This window comes from Euprymna scolopes, chromosome 46 (genome assembly GCF_053919585.1).
Source record: "Euprymna scolopes isolate OS-2025 chromosome 46, ASM5391958v1, whole genome shotgun sequence".
Lineage (NCBI taxonomy): Eukaryota > Metazoa > Mollusca > Cephalopoda > Sepiida > Sepiolidae > Euprymna > Euprymna scolopes.
Window position 1 is genome coordinate 192508265 of NC_136527.1, and position 20637 is coordinate 192528901.

Below are 20637 nucleotides of genomic sequence, written 5' to 3' on the forward strand. Positions count from 1 at the left end.
AAGATTAGTTCGTAGACGATGAGTTGAATAGTTGAATTTCACAGGCCATATTTAAATTCATACCAAGCTTTACACATTAATACATTTTAATAATTTATACTATTAGAAGATGAAAATAATTAATATGCAGAAGAAAGAGATAATATTAGTTCGTAGACGATGAGTTGAATAGTTGAATTTCACAGGCCATATTTAAATTCATACTAAGGTTTCAACATTAATATATTTTAATACTTTATACTATTAGAAGGTGGAAATAATTGATATGCAGAAGAAAGAGAGAAGATTAGTTCGTAGACGAGCAGTTGAAGAGTTGAATTTCACAGGCCATATTTAAATTCATACTAAGCTTTACACATTAATACATTTTAATAATTTATACTATTAGAAGGTGAAAATAATTGATATGCAGAAGAAAGAGAGAAGATTAGTTCGTAGACGAGCAGTTGAAGAGTTGAATTTCACAGGCCATATTTAAACTCATACTAAGCTTTCAACATTAATACATTTTAATGATTTATACTATTAGAAGGTGAAAATAATTAATATGCAGAAGAAAGAGAGAAGATTAGTTTATAGACGATGAGTTGAATAGTTGAATTTCACAGGCCATATTTAAATTCATACTAAGCTTTCAACATTAATACATTTTAATAATTTATACTATTAGAAGGTGAAAATAATTAATATGCAGAAGAAAGAGAGAAGATTAGTTCGTAGACGATGAGTTGAATAGTTGAATTTCACAGGCCATATTTAAATTCATACTAAGCTTTCAACATTAATACATTTTAATAATTTATACTATAACACTATCAGCCGGTCACGGAGGTGTGACCGACAGACGTGTTATAGTAAATGTCTTAAAGCGGTCTCATGAAGACATGAAGATGGGCCAGTCATTAGGGTCTGTGTAGTAAGAAGAAAATCATACCTGAGATGTTGGATTTGGGTGTGGCTGCTTTCTTTTCTCAAGATGATCTCTTCACCCTGGTGGCATTCTGGTGGGAATCTTCATCTCTTTGTCCTCAGGGCCGCCTTTCGACTTCAGACATTTATGAAGGCATTCATGGCAGACACAAGAAAAATGACACGCGACACAATTGTAATATACATAAGGTATGACTAACTATTTTATTTTACATTAGAAATACAATATATATTACAAAAAACAATTTACAATTCATTTTTACGATAAAAAATGGATAATAGGCTTTTCGAAGCTAACTAAACTACCCTAACTAGTGTTGAGGGAGGGGGTGCCCCCCTCATTTACGGAGAGACAAAATATGCGTCCTCACATCATGGTGGTCGTGCAGGAAAGAGACAGAAAGATAGCAAGGGGATTATGGGAAGGAGTTTCTTTGTATCTCTACGCTCATGGACAATTTACCACCCGTCCATGCTGCAGAGTGTGTTAGAAACAGTGGCACAAGGAAATAGTGCCACATCCCTCCCTATGCTATCCGAAATTTATGAGTATTCATAAATTTCAGAAGTCCCTTATTTTCCGTGAATGGTGCGTCAACCGGCCGTCAGCAATCAATGTCCCCATGCTCTACGTTCCTCAGGAACTCAGTGAAGCAAGTTATTTTTTTCCACCAGGCTCCTGGTAGACTGGTATACTGCTTCAAATACCAGAGAGGGTAATCATCCTCGCCCTCCATCGAGGCAATGACCTCATGATTTCAGTTACTGGATTTACACTTTCTTAAGCAACCAGTATAATATTTTTTAACAAAGCCGGATTTTACGTGAGTTCATCACGCCGATCTATACGTATTTCACTTAGCCGGATTCTACGTGAGTTTATCACGCCGACCTATACGTATTTCACTAAGCCGGATTCTACGTGAGTTTATCACGCCGACCTATACGTATTTCACTAAGCCGGATTGTACGTGAGTTTATCACGCCGACCTATACGTTTTTTAATTTAGTCTGCATAACATTATTTTCGTAACTGGATTTACGCTCCCTTCAGCAACCAGTATAATGTATTTTAACCAAGTCGGAGTTACGTGACCTCATCACGCCGACCTATATGTATTCCAAGTTATTACTTCAGTTACTGGACTTACGCTCTCTTCAGCAACCAGTATAATGTATTTTAGATAAGTCGGGGTTACGTGACCTCATCACGCCGACCTATATGGATTTAGTAAAACCTTGGTCTTCAGAGGTTCTAATCCAATTAATTCTGTTAGAGCAAGGAGTCTGCCGCCGAGCGACCAATAAAAACTACCCACCACGGAATATTTATTAATTATATAAAGAATTAACTAAGAAGGGCACTCAGCCTTCATGAGTTAGAATACTCAATTAGGGGGAAAAAAATTTCCAAAAACAAACAATTCAGAAACCTGGTATACATTAAATCAATGAAATAGGGTGTTAACAATTTTTTTTCTTAAAAAGAAAACATTTTTAAAAAATCATTTCAGAGCACCTCGGTCACAATTAGAATTTGTTTACACAATGCAAACGCATTTCAGTTATTACATTCATAATTAACTTTTTCCCAAATTTCAGGGTACATTTAAAAAGTATGTGTATTTTTTTTCAAAACTTGATTTACAAAAGATCATTAAAATTTAATTCCAAAATTTCAAAATTATTTCAAGTATTTTGGTTCATCGTTAAAATCAATTTATGTTAGTTAACTTCTTTCCAAAGTAATTCATTTATTATTATAAAAACCAATCTTCTCAAAAGGTCATAAACTTCGAATAGACCCATTTTTCGTAATACAATTCAAAAATTATTCCAAACATTTGGTTCATTATTAAAATTAATCTTCCGAAAAGATCATAGAAAATTCATTTTGAATCAATTTACCCTTCACAATGAGATTCAGAAACATCCCAAATTTTTCATTTCGTAATTATTATTTTTAAAATTCAGTGTACATTTACAGTTATTTAATTGATTCTTAAAAATCATTTCTTCTTTTAGACCATTATCCAGGTCATTTCGAATTCAGAAACTTTTCATGTTAATTAACTTTATTTTCCAAGTAATTATTTTATCATTTAAAAGCAATTCTTTTCCTAAACTCACTCACAAGGATTATTTCGAACTAATAAACTCCCGCCACACCTGGGAGTCACATTAGTTAACGACCAGTTCTGTATAGTTAACAGCTCGAAAAAATTAAAGTTTCAATTAAAGAGAGATCTTTCTAGACTGAGGAAATCTTTTTTTTTTTTTCTTAATAATTAATTCAATTTTACGTATATACTCCTCAGTCAATATTTCAGGGACCCCTATCATACGGTCCAATTTCAAATAAACCTTCAATTAAAGAATTTGCTCGAATAATTCTTCCTTAAAATCATCTAGAGTTCAGGAAAATCTCTTTCGTTAGTCAAACAATATTTCCTTAGAAATTATTAAAAATTCAGAGAATATTCGAAATGTAATAGCGTAATTTTTCTTTAAGAAAAACTATGAACATCTCAGAGAACTCTTAAAAAATTAACGTAATCATGTAACAGTTGGCTTTTCCAAACACTCGAAGACTTCAAAAAAAGTACTTTAAGTGCTGTTTGAATAATCGTCTCAGTTTTTATTTTTAATAAAAACCAATTGAAGACATCATTTAATGTAATTTAACGAAGCATAAATAATTTTGTTCTTTAAACTTGGTAGAAAAATTTAAAAAACTCCAAGTTAATTCGTTATTATATGCCCTCCTGCAATCAGCCATGGGGGTTTAGCTATACAATCATTAAAACACAAGAGTAGAGAGAGAGAATGAGGGGGAAAGAAGGGGATAGAGACAGAGCGATGCCATTACACACCCTACCACCCCCATAACACTATTACGTAATCTCACAAAAAAAACTCTTCGATTTTAAAAGTCACTCTCTCGTCCCCAAAAAAAAGCTTGCAGAGGGTGAAAGAATGGTAGACAACACGAGAGGTGGTGAAAGAGAGGAAGAGAAACAGAGGCAGGTCGCATTGTTCCACCACCCATCCCTCAACACCCTCACAAACACCATGACGAGGTCATCTTCGCTTCCTTCCTATGTGCGGCCATTGTTTCAAACAAATGAGTGACAGGTAGACATTAAACATTTCTACGAGTTTAAAACAATTAACTAAATAGAAAAACAATCTTATTTTGAACAATTTTGTTAAAGGCATTCTCACACAAAAAAAAACGTTCACATTATGTAATCCACATTTTTAGCAATCCATTTTTTCTTTCCTTTTTTTTAAACAGACAAATCAAAATTAATAAAAAAAAACATAATCAAATCAAAAAAACCACATATGTTTCGGCATTAACTGCTAATCTAACCCGAAAAAAAAACACATCAACTGTTCATGGAATAAAATGTAATGTAAAAGTTCTATTTTTTTCAAATCTAAATCTAACACTTGCAAAGTCAAAAGCAATTTTTTAAAAAGTCCTATATCTTTATAAACCTGAAATAAAGATCAGATAAAAAATGTTAGGTATCCTTTATTTTCTTTCCTTTTTTTTTTTTAAATTTATTTTTCGAGCTTCGTGTTTGAAGGATTTTTTTCTTTTTTTTTTTTCATGTAATAACAAGATGCATAGATATACACACATATCGATATATATCCGGAGAGAGACAGAAAGAGAGAAAGCGTGAGAGAGAAAGAGATATTGCATATTCTAGAGACACTTTTTTTTTTCTCGTCTCTGTTTTTTTTTTTTTTTTTGTGTGTGGGACACATTTCTTACTTTTTTTTCGAAGGGTTACTTTCAATACTCTTTTTTTTTAAATCGATCTTTTGTAAACTGTTTTTTTTTTTTGTAGGTGCAAGACAATTTTTTGTCCAGGTTCTGAATTTTCCTTTTTGAGTGCGTTTTTTTTTTTTTTGTGCGCGTGTGTACTGGTCTGCCATTTTTTTAAAATTTTGCCAGAAATAATAGTTTTTTCCGTTTTTAAAGACCGTGGACCATTTTTTTTATTCGATTCGTCTAGTGGTCGTTATTTTTGGTTGTGCCGTGGGTTTAAGAGTCGAAATTATTTCCATGCTGGGAAACAATATGTCTTGGTCATAGTGCATAATTTATACTGCGACACAGATGCGACGAGATCCGTCTGGTAATTAACCAGGGTCAATCCTGCGTCTTAAGGCAACCATTTATACCACTATCAGCCGGTCACGGAGGTGTGACCGACAGACGTGTTATAGTAAATGTCTTAAAGCGGTCTCATGAAGACATGAAGATGGGCCAGTCATTAGGGTCTGTGTAGTAAGAAGAAAATCATACCTGAGATGTTGGATTTGGGTGTGGCTGCTTTCTTTTCTCAAGATGATCTCTTCACCCTGGTGGCATTCTGGTGGGAATCTTCATCTCTTTGTCCTCAGGGCCGCCTTTCGACTTCAGACATTTATGAAGGCATTCATGGCAGACACAAGAAAAATGACACGCGACACAATTGTAATATACATAAGGTATGACTAACTATTTTATTTTACATTAGAAATACAATATATATTACAAAAAACAATTTACAATTCATTTTTACGATAAAAAATGGATAATAGGCTTTTCGAAGCTAACTAAACTACCCTAACTAGTGTTGAGGGAGGGGGTGCCCCCCTCATTTACGGAGAGACAAAATATGCGTCCTCACATCATGGTGGTCGTGCAGGAAAGAGACAGAAAGATAGCAAGGGGATTATGGGAAGGAGTTTCTTTGTATCTCTACGCTCATGGACAATTTACCACCCGTCCATGCTGCAGAGTGTGTTAGAAACAGTGGCACAAGGAAATAGTGCCACATACTATTAGAAGGTGAAAATAATTAAGATACAAATCATTGAAAAAATTTAAAAGATATATATGAATAAATAAAATATGCTAAAAAAGTTGGATGAAATAATTCGTTGAATGCTTGTAACAATTTCTTGAATGTAAAAAAATTAGGAAATTATATTTATAAAATTTAAAATAACTACTAAGAATATATACAATAATAGGAATATAATGTATACGAATATGTATTACCAGACTTTAATTTAAAAAAATAAGATTGCGATAATCAAATTGTTTATATCATTTGTATGATAAAATATGGAAATGATAATAATGCATTCAAAAGCGTGGGATGAAAAAATTTGTTGAATGAAAAAACTGTTGATTTCTAAAAATAAAAAGTAAAAAAAATAAGAACCTAATTCTGTTGCATTAAATTATTATGAATATTAATAAATATGTAATGTTAGGAAAATATCCAGTGTAATAGCAAATACATTATGAATTAGCGGCTATCTTTCCACACATATTACTTAAAATGAAAGCTATTTTAAAAGACCATTCCATTGCTAATAATTAGATTATATATTGATTTGGATTATTAACTTTAATTTCCTGAGTATTTTAATTCACGTTCCTGTTATATAAACTTATTATATATCTATTGTCATCAATATATTTTTATTATTATCAGTAGCAACTATGGTAATTGTATGTTTATTGTTCCTACAAATTATTACTATATTATTGTTTATTTTACTTTATTAATGTCATAATCCCTTTATCTATTAAAAAATACTATGAATAGTATTTTACATCTAAACAATATGAATGTAAATTAAGTGTTTATTTCTGTGATTTTTAAATGTTTTATAAAGTTATGTTTCTTGTTTTGTTGGCACGATTAAAATAAACAATGACATTAAAATATTTAATTTAATTTATCTTTTATTTGCAGGTGTTCCTGCTTGAATGTGTTTAATGAATATTAGGGGATGATCTTTCTCCTTAAACAGTATTCTATACACAATTATTTCCTTACGTGGCAGATAACAAAAACGTCTGCACACAACTTTATTAGACATATATGTGTGAAGAGTTATTTCGTCTGGATTGTTTAGCAAATCGTGATAAGAACATCACACATATTTCAATTTGTGAAATTTTTGTTTAATGTTTTCATAAATCATAGATATCGAATGTAACATTTCAGAAAAAAAATGATAATTTACAAAAGAGACTATTTTAACTTTTACACAAGGAAATATCTCTTATCAAATAAATTAAGTGATAGAAATTGAAATTTCTTTAGCATAAAATCTCACTTGCATCAACAACTCCTGATTAAAATTTGTTTATAACTTGGTAGTGATAATCTTGCTCCAGGAGCAATTTAGTTACAATATGAATAAACATATGAAGGAAAATCCACATTCTTGTAAAGTGTGTGGATATTCTTTTACTGAAAAATCAACATTAGTTACACATATGAGAACTCACACCGGAGAAAAGCCACATTCTTGTGAAGTGTGTGGATATTCTTTTACTAAAAAAGGAACATTAGTGACACATATGAGAACTCACACTGGGGAAAAGCCACATTCATGTAGAGTGTGTGGATATTCTTTTACTGAAAAATCAACATTAGTGAGACATATGAAAACTCACACTGGGGAAAAGCCACATTCTTGTGAAGTATGTGGATATTCTTTTACTCGAAAATCACATTTAGTGAGACATATGAGAACTCACACCGGAGAAAAGCCACATTCATGTAGAGTGTGTGGATATTCTTTTACTGAAAAATCAACATTAGTTACACATATGAGAACTCACACTGGGGAAAAGCCACATTCTTGTGAAGTATGTGGATATTCTTTTACTGAAAAATCAAATTTAGTGAAACATATGAGAACTCACACCGGAGAAAAGCCACATTCATGTAGAGTGTGTGGATATTCTTTTACTGAAAAAGCAACATTAGTTACACATATGAGAACTCACACTGGGGAAAAGCCACATTCTTGTGAAGTATGTGGATATTCTTGTACTCGAAAATCAACATTAGTGAGACATATGAGAACTCACACCAGTGAAAAGCCACATTCTTGTGAAGTGTGTGGATATTCTTTTACTGAAAAATCAAGTTTAGTGAAACATATGATAACTCACACTGGGGAAAAGCCACATTCTTGTGAAGTTTGTGGATATTCTTTTACTAAAAAATCAACATTAGTTACACATATGAGAACTCACACTGGAGAAAAACCGCATACTTGTGAAGTGTGTGGGTATTCTTGTTCTCAAAAATCAACATTAGTTACACATATGAGAACTCACACTGGGGAAAAGCCACATTCTTGTGAAGTTTGTGGGTATTCTTGTTCTCAAAAATCAAATTTATTGAGTCATATGAGAACTCACACTGGGGAGAACTGAATGCATACTAGACACCAAACTCGGGTTTCAGTCTCTCTGTATAGCGGTTTACCAGGAACTCTGGTATGATGATACTTTCAATTTCATGTAAAAACTAATGATATATTAAAATTTAAATGAAAATGCAAAATAAAACTAAATCAACAAACAGGCAGGACGTCGTTCAGAACAAAATAATCCCATAAGCATTGCTAGGTACTGGGTTATATGAGATAAATAACGGTGCATCTTCTCCTAGTGATGTTTCCACAAGTAACAACACTAAGCTGGACACTCCACCAGACAAGTCAAATTCTAGTCCTGAAATCCGGCAAGAGAAAAGAAAGACTACTAGCAAAAGAGACGATAACCAAGTATAGTTGTATATTGAGGAGACGAAAATTATTTTTCACTGTTTTGCATATTCAAGTTATGAAAAATGGGGGAGGAAAATAACACAGTATTTGTGGCTCAATTAAAATCTTATCCCTTGACAAAAGAAAAAACAGCACTAACTACAACTAAGAATTTACTTTCAGTTCGTCTACAATGCATAAATACCTCTTAAAATTTGTTAGAGAGTACATTAAGAAAGATTTTAGTGAAGCAGCGATTGATTTCACCAAATTTTACACTGCTGAATTTGCCCAAAGCCAGTGGAATAGGGAGAAAAATGGACATTGATTTGGTCAATGGAATACGCAAATATAAAATATCAAAAATGCACAGAAAGTTGTAAGCAATAGCAAAAAATGTTTAAGTACCACTTCTCAAACAAGAAGGAGATTGAGAAGGAAAAGGTAACATGTCAGAAGTCTAATTCTTTGAGGAACAATGTCTTTCCTGTTTAGCAAATATCCCAACTAAAAAAATATATCCATGAAATGGCTAAAAACGTCATTTGTCAAATCAGCAATCCCCCTCCCTATAGCATGATGTGCCAAACCAAACAAGAAGACACTACAACATATTCTCACCTGACACCGCTACCTTAGTCCAAGCTTTACATGCCTAGCAAAATCAAACCGTTAATATATCCGATGTGTCACTCCATCAAATAATGAAACATCTCCCCAGGGATCATTCCCAACAGACCCAATACAATTTAAATATGGGAAGACATACCCACAGTATGTCCCACTTCAACATGTGACACTGGACGTGGACCAGTTGGAACTAGAGGAAGAGCTGGTAAACAGGATATAAATGGTACCGGGTCTGGCTGTTGAAGATCGACCCAGACTTTAAAAACTTAATATGAATAAAACCTTCAAGATGCTTGTTTCAAAAGTCAATGATGGCCTCACAAGGATTACTCCCATTCATGCCACATTGAGTGAAATAAATAATACAACATACGGGGCAGCATGGTATATTTTTACTTCAACACCAGGAGAGTAAAAGAGGAAACATGAAGACTAAATCATATAACTCATCTTGGAGAAGAAAACTCCAACAGAAAATAGATAAAATCCGAAAGGAAACTCCCCAGATATCTTAATTCCTGTCCTGTGGAACTCCAGGCAAAAAACTAAATAAGAAGGTAATTAAGTTGAAAACTTATTATTCCCTCCAAGACAAAGCACAGCTAAGAGCTAAGATGTTAGTACATCAGGCTGAAATAAAAGCCTTAGCTGCACAAATAAAAAATAAAACCAAAAACTTTGAAGGAAAAAGGATAAACTTTTTACAACAAATCCAAGAATTGTCTATAGGAGCCTCGTTAAAGAAGAAATAAAGCTGAGCTCCTCAGTAACTCAGGAAGTTGAAAACTTCTGGAGGCCACTCTATGAGTACATTAAAGTACATCAGAAAACAAAGAGAAGAACAAGGAGAAAGAAAAGATGACAGCTCTTAGAATTACCAAGGAAGCTGTCTGCAGGAATGTAGCTCAATGTAGTAATTTAAAGACCCCAGGAATAGACCACAAACCAAATCTCTGGCTGAAAGAAGTGAGCACACTTCATCATCACTATGCCAAGACATTCAATAGAATCATCAGTAGTGATGACAAACCGCCTGGGTGGCTTACTGTAGGTAGTACATAACTTATTCTAAAAAATGAGGACACCCACATGGCAAACAAATATCGACAATCTGCTGCCTTACAACGACAGAGATAACAGTTATAATCGCTGATGCAACATACGACCATCTGGTTGCTGGCGATTACCTCGAAAATGAGAAGGTGTACGAGGAAAACTTTGCACAAGACAACAGTTCCTTGTAAATAGAACAATACTAGAAGACTGCAGAAGAAGACAAATCTGTCAATGGCCTGGATTGATTACAAAAAGGCCTTTGACAGTCTACCTCATTCCTGGATACTTCGATGTTTGGAGCTGTATAATGTGCACGCAGATATTAAATCATTCCTTCAAAAGGAAATGGCCAGATCGTGCACATCAATTAGGCTACAGCATACGAAAGGATGGATGCAGACCTCAAACATTAAGATCATTTTTTTTTCAATGAAAGGAGCAAGGACCAAGGTTTCATCTAAAAAAAACGTGGTTTAAAAAAAAGGGTTTTAAACTTTGGACTTTACATGTAAATTTCTAAAAAACACTTCTTTTTTTTTAATTTTTATATATTATTTCTCGATCTTTTATCTTCAATTTGTGATATATAAAACTTTGGTGTGTAAATTAATTATTTATTTTTTAATAGACATTTCAAAATGGGGGACGCGTGAATTAAAAACCGTTTGTCTTAAATATTATATTCGGTTTATTGGAAAGAGCATAAAATTTCACATTGACCCTGAAAATATCGTAAAAATTTAATCAATAGAAATTTTTTTATAGATTTTTAAAGTTTAAAAATTGAAAAATACTTAACTCGTAAAATTCACTTGATTTCATTACTGTTTTTAAAAAATAAAAAAAATACTATTTCTATTACTTTTTATACAACTTTAATAGTTTATTTTGGAAGTATAATCCATAAAGAAAATAAACAACACTCTTTTAAAAAAGAAATTACGAGTTTTTTGGTTTATATTTTATTATCAGTTTCGTGTCAAAAATTCCCCCACCTCCTTAAATTCTGATACACCTAGAGATTAACATATGAAAAAAAATATAGCGTCTATTGGCATTTTTTAAATTACTGCTCATGTAAGGGGGAATAACTCTTCAGATCGTAATTTTGAATTTTGTTTCATCCGTGCTTTGATATAATTAATGGGTGCTTGTACATTTTTATCAAGGGATCAAAAATGAAAATATTAAAAAAAATTATATTTTACGTACTCGTTATGGAATAAAGTTTTCATGAAAAAAGAAATCACTTAATTTGATCAAGCAGTTTTTTATTTGTTCTCATTGAAAAGATTAAATTTTAATGAGATCGATCGAGTAACACCAAGGGGAGATAACCCCAATCATCGCTTAAAACAAGAGCAGAAAAATACTTAGATAATTGTTTTTTCATTTATTTTACAAAGTTTTAAAAAATATTTTTTCATTTTGGTCCTTTGTTAATCATTCGTTTTAAGCCATCCCTACTTGTGTCCCTAAATAGCCAAATTGCGATAATATATCGATTTCATTAAAATTTGATTTTTCTCTGTAAAAAATTATATGTATACTTGATCAAATTAAGTTATTTTTTCGGAGAACTTCATTCCATAACGGGTACGTAAATTATAACTCTTTTCTTTCAATATTTTCATTTTCTAATGTCTTGATTAATCTATAGAAGTGCCAATTAATGACATACAAAATTGTTCGATTTAATTACATAAATATGTGGTTGTATTTGTTAGTGCTTTGGTTTGAATTCTAAAAGTTTTCATTCGTTTGTATTTGTTCTCATTGAAAAGATTATGAATTTATGTTGTTCACATGTAAACGACCTTGACATTGAATATTACAGTAAAATGTAAGTTTTGTTAAGAATTGAGGTATTTTGTGAAAATGTTGGTAAGTTTAAATGATAGTAAATTATTTGTTATAGATTATTGTTATTAGTGAATGAAAAAGTTTTGATCTACTGATATTGGTGAGACTTATATGGAGGTATTTTAGTTTTTTATTAGTGTTTGTCGGTGGCAAGTATAGAAGTGTGATATAAAAACCGTGGTTGGCACCACATAAAATTATACTTACCTTACGTAAATAACTTAGATACCCCACCAGACAAGATGAATTCTTGTCCTGGATCCAATAAGACCAAGACACCAAAACGAAATTTATACTATAAATTCAAAATGGCTTACACTTCTAGACTTACTTATACTTACTGTTGCAATATGTTGGGCTTCTAATGGAGTATGATCCCACACAGTCGGGCGATTCTATTTATAAACGATGCTGCTAAGAACTGACGAATCAAATTCACGTTCTGCTACCAACCAAAAAAAATAAATAACGGTGATCATGAAGGTCGTTCCCTCAGAGCGAGGCCCATCCATTGCACTGCAGTTGAGTTGACCTTTGCGATCGTCCCAAATGTGGACGACTCGGACGTGCTATTTTAAAGTGTGGGGTCTGCGTATGCGCTTACCCTGATAATACAATAAAAATCAGAAATCCTTTCCTATTTCTTCCAAGTACATCTCACTCATATGTCTGTACTCCCTCCGCTTAATCACCCTTAATCTCTGTAATACCAAGAAATAGGCCATTTCTCTCGACCAGTTTATTATCCACTTCAATTCCAACGTTCTGATTGTATCTAATTTGCATGTAAATTGTAATGATAGCGCTGCTCTTTCGTTTCAGTAACTTTTATATAGACTCTTTCATACAACACACAATCTTATGACGTCACAGACAATAAAAAAAACGATAAAACAGCAAGTAAAAGAATGCAAGAAAAAAACGATTTTTTTAATCTCTCGCTGAATGAACTTTTTTTCTAACCGCCCACGCCACACAAATTAGCTGTTCCTTTTTTCTTTACACTTTCTTATCGCAATGGCCACAAGTTTTATTACAAGTCCCTAGTTTTGATTGGTGCACGACATGTATTGCCGAATCATTCAAACTATTTCGACAACGAATGGAACTTTACTTCACAGTCAAAGCGACGAAACACGAGGATAAAGCCCCTCTAATACTTCTCGCGACCGGCAAAGACGGTTTACGCCGGTATAATAGTTGGTCGATGTCGGATGATGATCGCAAGGATCCACAAATAATATTTGCTGCATTTTTAGAGCAGCTAGAACCGGCAACAAATCACCGCGTTTGTAGACTGGAACTCGGAAAATACCAGCAGAGATCAAATGAAACAACCGACATCAACAGATGTCGACTATTGACAAAAAAAAATGTGATTTCAGTACCGACAAATTAAACGAACGTCTCGTCGAGTTACTAATTGCCAGCACACCAATACTTGAACTGCAAAAAGAACTGTTAAACAAACCTAAGGGTTACAGAATTGAGGAAGCTGTTAGATTAGCCCGTTCACACGAGGCTTCAGGAGTGTATGTCAACCAGCTCTACCAGTTACAGGAATCACCATAGATAGCCGCAATAAGCCGTGGTACAAACCAGTGGCAAGGGGTTGACGAAAAACGCGGACAAACCTGCAAAAATTGTGGACGCAGTTACCGTTTTGGCTAAGAACACTACCCTGCCAAAAATGATATATGCCACACATATGGAAAAACAGGTCACTGGGCTACAGTTTGCATCTCAGGGAAGCACAACACCGAGAGACAACAAGGAAGGCCCTGACATAACAGTCATAACAAACAAATGGGAGTTTGGCAAGAAAATAAACAGCGTCGCGTAACACGATGACCAAGCCATGACTGACATAGGCACGGCAATGGAGAACCTCACCTTTAGCTCCATCACAACTAACAGCGGAAAAGTCAGCAAACATGAAAGGTCCTCGAAATGAGGCATTTGTTGATCTAAGCATTAAGATAAGGGACCACCCAGGCACTCGTACCTTTAACCTGAAAGTAGATTCAGGGGCACAAGCAAATACATTGCCTATCCGCATATTCCGCAACATGTACCCTAGCAGTATAGATGAAGCTTGAAACCCAATGCCCGGATCACTCACCTCAAGACAATGTCTGTTAACAGCCTACAACATCACCAGGATAAACTGTTATGGCACCACAACTTTTAGGTGCAAGTATAAAACCGCCCATGGCTGGATACCCAATTCTATGTGGTTGATGTACCAGGGACAGTCATATTGGGCATACCAACATCAGTGGCTCCTAGGGTAGTGACAACGAACTGTGCCATCTCAGCCTAGCACCAACCCATCAATAATGTAGCTGACCTAATACATCTATACCCTAAGAGATTTGACTGTATTGGTGAATTTCGGAACACTCACTTGTTGTCAACCCCAATGTACCATGCCACATAGACCCACAGAGAAGGACACCTATAGCCAAGCGCGGACAAATCAAATCGGAACTCGAAAAGATGGAATCGCAAGAACTCATTCGCCGCATCAACGAACCCACAAACTGGGTAAGTTCTCTCACTTATGTCATCAAACGTGACAACACAACTAGGGTTTGCTTAAACCCACGAGCGCTAATCAAAGCTCTCATACAGCCATACCACCAAATTTAAACTGTCGAGGAGCTCAACCACCGATTTGCAGAAGCAAAATTATTCTCAAAGTTCGACGCTAAGTCTGGGTGCTGGTCTATAAAGCTCGACCCTGAAAGTCAGTCGCTAACAACTTTCCAAACACAATTTGGAAGATATTGTTTTGAACGACTGCCATTCGGTTTGTGCGTCAGTCAGGACATCTACCAACTCGAGATGGACAGACTACTCGAGAAATGCACTGGTGATTGTGGTATAGCTGACGATATCACCATATATGGGTCGACAGAGCAGGAACATGACGAAAATCTAAGACATTTCATGAAGGTCGCTACTGAAGAAGGCCTTACCTTGAACTCGGAGAAGTGCAACAGCAAATGCCGTGTAATATCCTTTTTTGGAAACCTGTACACACATACCGGATTAAAACCAGATCCGGCGAATGTACCTGTACCTAGAGAAAATGCCTGAACCACATAACAAGACGGAACTACAACAATTCTTGGGTATGATGACATATCTGTCTCGTTTTGTAAAGGACTTCAGTTCCAAGACGGCAGTGTTGCGTGACGTATTACGCAAGGACTCTGATTTCCAGTGGGAACCACACCATGAGGAAGCTTTCAAAAAGATAAAAAGTGAAGTATCCGAAACGTCCCTGCTCCACTATTTTGACCCTAAAAACCGATATACATGCACTGTGATTCGAGTTTACATGGAATCGGTGCAGCTCTGCTACAACCAGATGAGAATGGCAATCTATCGCCCGTCACATATGTTAGCAAGAGCCTCACACAGACAGAACAGAGATACGCATGTATCGAACTGGAGCTACTGGCCATCGTATTTGGCACACAGGTTCCACACATACCTTTATAGCCACAATTTCCAAACCACAAACCCCTCACCGTGATCATCGACAAACCGCTCACCTCAGCCCCGGCACGTCTGCAAAGAATGCTAATAAAACTCCAAGGATACAACTTCAGGCTCACATATAACAAGGGATCTGACAATATATTGGCTGATGGATTATTGTGCCTACCACCATCTTGTAATGCGGCCCCTATGGAACTTGATGTCCGGGTTGATACAGTTCGTTTTTCCACTAATTACATCGAACAGCTAAGACAGTGTACGACAGCGGATCATCTGCTTAACCAGCTGAGAGAGACCATCATCACGGGATGGCCAGAGACAATCTAGCAGCTGCCCATTGACATTATAGTGTTCTGGGGCCTAAGAGATCAGCTCTCAATTGCCCTCAAAGGACAACAAATCGTCATCCCTCAGACACTTCAAAAAGACATATTAGAACAGCTACATGCTTCTCATTTAGGACAAGAGAAAACAAAACTCCTTGCCAAGGACACTGTTCACTGGGTAAACATAAACAAAGACATTGAACAGTTCACAAAGTCATGCAGTATCTGTCAAAAGCATCAGCCTTCCCAAATGCAAGAGACGCTAATGCAACATGACATCCTAACAAAGCCATGGGACGTAGTTGGCACAGACCTGTTTGATATCCACAGAAGTCAATGGTTGATCATAGCTAACTATTACTCAAAGTATCCTATAGCCAAACGCCTACCTGATCATTAAAAAAAAGGGTTTTAAACTTCGGACTTTACAGGTAAATTACTAAAAAAACACTTTTTTTGTTTTAAATTTGTATATATTATTTATTGATCTTTTATCTTCAATTTGTGGTATATAAAATTTTGGTGTGTAAATTAATTATTTACTTTTTAATATACATTTCAAAATGCGAGGGCGTGAATTAAAAAGAACGTTTGTCTTAAATATTATATTCAGTTTATTGAAAAGAGCATAAAATTTCACATTGACCCTGAAAATATCGTAAGAATTTAATCAATAGAAATTTTTTTATAGATTTTTAAAGTTTAAAAATTGAAAAATACTTAACTCGTAAAATTCACTTGATTTCATTACTGTTTTTAAAAAATAAAAAAATACTATTTCTATTACTTTTTATTCAACTTTGATAGTTTATTTTGGAAGTATCATCCTTAAAGAAAATAAACAACCCACTTTTAAAAAAGAAATTACGAGTTATTTTTATATTTTATTCGCAGTTTCGTGTTAGGAGTGTAAAAATTCCCCCACCTCCCCAAATTCTGATACACCTAGAGATTAACATATGAAAAAAATATATAGCGTCTATTGGCATTTTTTAAATTACTGCTCATGTAAGGGGAAATAACTCTTCAGATCGTAATTTTTAATTTTGTTTCATCCATGCTTTGTTATAAGTAATGGGTTCTTGTACATTTTTATCAGGGCATCAAAAATGAAAATATTAAAAAAATTATATTTTACGTTCTCGTTATGGAATAAAGTTTTCATGAAAAAAGAAATCACTTAATTTGATCAAGCAGTTTTTTATTTGTTCTCATTGAAAAGATTTTTAATTTTAATGAGATCGATCGAGTAATACAAAGGGGAGACAACTCCAATCATCGTTTAAAACAAGAGCAGAAAATACTTAGATAATTGTTTTTTCAATTATTTTACAAAGTTTAAAAAATATTTTTTTCATTTTGGTCCTTTGTTAATCATTCATTTAAAGCCATCCCTACTTGTGTCCCTAAATAGCCAAATGGCGATAATATATCGATTTCATTAAAATTTGATTTTCCTCTGTAAAAAATATATATACTTGATCAAATTAAGTTATTTTTTCGGAGAACTTCATTCCATAACGGGTGCGTAAATTAAAACTCTTTTCTTTCAATATTTTCATTTTTTTAATGTCTTGATTAATCTGTAGAAGTGCCAATTCATGACATACAAAATTGTTCGATTTAATTACATAAATATGTGGTTGTTTTTGTTAGTGCTTTGGTTTGAATTCTAAAAGTTTTCATTCGTTTGTATTTGTTCTCATTGAAAAGATTATGAATTTATGTTGTTCACATGTAAACGACCTTGACATTGAATATTACAGTAAAATGTAAGTTTTGTTAAGAATTGAGGTATTTTGTAAAAATGTTGGTACGTTTAAATGATAGTAAATTATTTGTTATAGATTATTGTTATTAGTGAATGAAAAAAGTTCTGATCTACTGATATTGGTGAGACTTATATGGAGGTATTTTAGTTTTTTATTGGTGTTTGTCGGTGGCAAGTATAGAAGTGTGATATAAAAACCGTGGTTGGCACCACATAAAATTATACTTACATGACGTAAATAAGGCCCGGTTCTCTTTTCCCTCCCTCCTCCCTCTCTCTCTCTACATTAAAAAACGGCTTTGTGCCTAATTTGCTCAGTGGGGAAGCAAATAAATAGCCTTACCTTACGTAGGAATAACGGTGATCATTAAGGTCGTTCCCCCAGAGCGAGGCCCATCCATTGCACTGCGATTAGGTTGAGCTTTGCGATCTTCCCAAATGTGGACGATTCGGACGTGCTATTTTAAAGTGTGGGGTCTGCGTACGCGCTTACCCTGATAATACAATCAAAATCAGAAATCCTTTCCTATTCCTTCCAAGTACATCTCACTCGTAGGTCTGTACTCCCTCCGCTTAATCACCCTTAATCTCTGTAATACCAAGAAATACGCCATTTCTCTCGACCAGTTTATTATCCACTTCAATTCCAACGTTCTGATTGTATCTAATTTGCATGTAAATGTAATCAACGTTTAATCGTGAGGAATTCGTCTAGCTGTCGCCTACAGCTACAGAAAGTGTCTTCGTTCGATATACAATGTGGACATAAACCCTGTTACAAAATTTCTGAACTATTTATTATGATAATATTAAAATAAATTGACAATTTAATTGTCATTATATGATAATGTAATGTATGATTTCTAATTTTTTTTTTAGAAACAAAAGATGTTAATTTTTAAACAATGTCTTTTGAATTGGAGAGAAGATTAACCATAGAGCAACACGAGAATTTGCATGTAAATTGTAATGATAGCGCTGCTCTTTCGTTTCAGTAACTTTTATATAGACTCTTTCGTTCCGGTAAAACAGCAAGTAAAAGAAAGCAACAAAAAAACGATTTTTATAATCCCTCGCATGCTGAACGAATTTTTTTTTTAGCCTCCAACGCCACACACATTATCTTACTTTTTTTTACACAGTGATCACCACTTATCAAGGCCCGGAAGCCACTCAGGGATAAGGGTTATTGCAAGTACATTACTGAATGAATTTTTTTTCTAAGCGCCCACGCCACACAAATTAGCTGTTCCTTTTTTCTTTACACTTTCTTATCAGATAGGCGCCGTAAGCCGCGGTACACCAGTGACAAAGCGATTGACCAAAAACGCGGACAAACCTGCAAAAATTGTGGACGCAGTCACCGTTTTGGCAAAGAACACTGCCTTACCAAAAATGATATATGCCACACATGTGGCACAACAGGTCGCTGGGCTACAGTTTGCATCTCAGGGAAGCACAACACCGAGAGACAACAAGGAAGGCCCTGACATAACAGTCATAACCAACAACGGGAGTTTGTCAAGAAAATAAACAGCGTCGCGTAACACGATGACCAAGCCATGACTGACATAGGCACGGCAATGGAGAACCTCACCTTTAGCTCCATCACAACTAACAGCGGAAAGTCAGCAAACATGAAAGATCCTCGAAATGAGGCATTTGTTGATCTAAGCATTAAGCTAAGGGACCACCCAGGCACTCGTACCTTTAACCTGAAATTAGATTCAGGGGCACAAGCAAATACATTGCCTATCCGCATATTCCCCAACATGTACCCTAGCAGTATAGATGAAGCTTGAAACCCAATGTCCGGATCACACACATCAAGACAATGTCTGTTAACAACCTACAACAATACCAGGATAAACTGTTATGGCACCACAACTTTTAGGTGCAAGTATAAAATCCCCCCGAATGCTATTTTCTTGACTGAATATGGTTTCATAATCATGTGTAGCTTTGCGTGTTGGATTTTCAGTTGTTTTTAAGAGGGAACGCCTGTTATGTCTTAAATATTTCCCTTGTTCTGTTTTTGCTAAATACGAACGAGGCTCTTTTAATTTTCTTAACAATTTTACCTTTCTGGTTCGATTTTAATTGGGAGCGAATTCATTAGTTGTTGGGCGATGACGATTTATATTTTAATGGGGATGTCAGTAGTGCTAATTGATCGCAATTTGTGGAAAACAAAATTTTGCGAAAGTGTTTTTATTTTCTTGATTACTATGCGTGATTTACAGTCATCAGGTTTGTGTATATGTTAAAGAGCATCTCTCCTCTCTCTCTCTCTCTCTCTCTCTCTCTCTCAGGCTCTTTCATACTCTCTCTATTTTTTCTCTCTGTGTCTCCATTAGATAGTAGATCGAGAGAGAGAGAGAGAGAGAGGGAGAGTGTGGGAGGAGGTCAGAGAGATATTTTTGTAGTTAATCCACGTTGCAGGAAGTGACGTTTCATCTAACCAGATGTCATGTGATGCTACGTGGCAAGGTTGGTGAAACGTTGAGTCTCTCAGAAAATGCCGAGCCGAGAAGAAGTCTAAAATGGTTCTCTCCTAAGTAAGGGGGGAGATGCGCGCCCCAGACGTGGGACGTGGTAGGTACCCACAGTGGAGACCATCGATGGCGGCATCTGCAGATCATGCCTGGGAGAATAAAAGGTTGAAAACCCAACATCTGTCTTCATCTTGTGTATTCCGGCGAAAACAGCAAGAGAGCTCCACCAAGATGAAGACTCTCCCAGAGCAGCGGAACCAGGTATGAATCTTCTTTAATTCAAACACATAAATACACAACAAGCGTCCTAACACTAGACAAACGGTTTAAGGGATCTTGGGTCTCGTTCTCTCGTCTCTTAACACTCGTAATATCTCTCTCATTGTCGTAAACTTCTTCTCTTCATTAGTAAAATGGACACGTCATCACCAGGGTACCAGTATCCCTCAAGTAAAGTGTCCAAGTCAAA

The 20637-nt window shown here is 34.9% G+C and overlaps 2 non-coding genes across 2 annotated transcripts; both read left to right on the forward strand.

The window, feature by feature from the left end:
* Positions 1-12511: 12511 nt before the first annotated feature.
* Positions 12512-12675, forward strand: LOC145271718 (U1 spliceosomal RNA). The gene has a single exon (XR_013866103.1). It is a non-coding gene; the product is annotated as a U1 spliceosomal RNA (small nuclear RNA).
* Positions 12676-18008: 5333 nt separating this feature from the next.
* LOC145271676 (U1 spliceosomal RNA) lies at positions 18009-18171 on the forward strand. The gene has a single exon (XR_013866073.1). It is a non-coding gene; the product is annotated as a U1 spliceosomal RNA (small nuclear RNA).
* The last annotated feature ends 2466 nt before the right edge of the window (positions 18172-20637 follow it).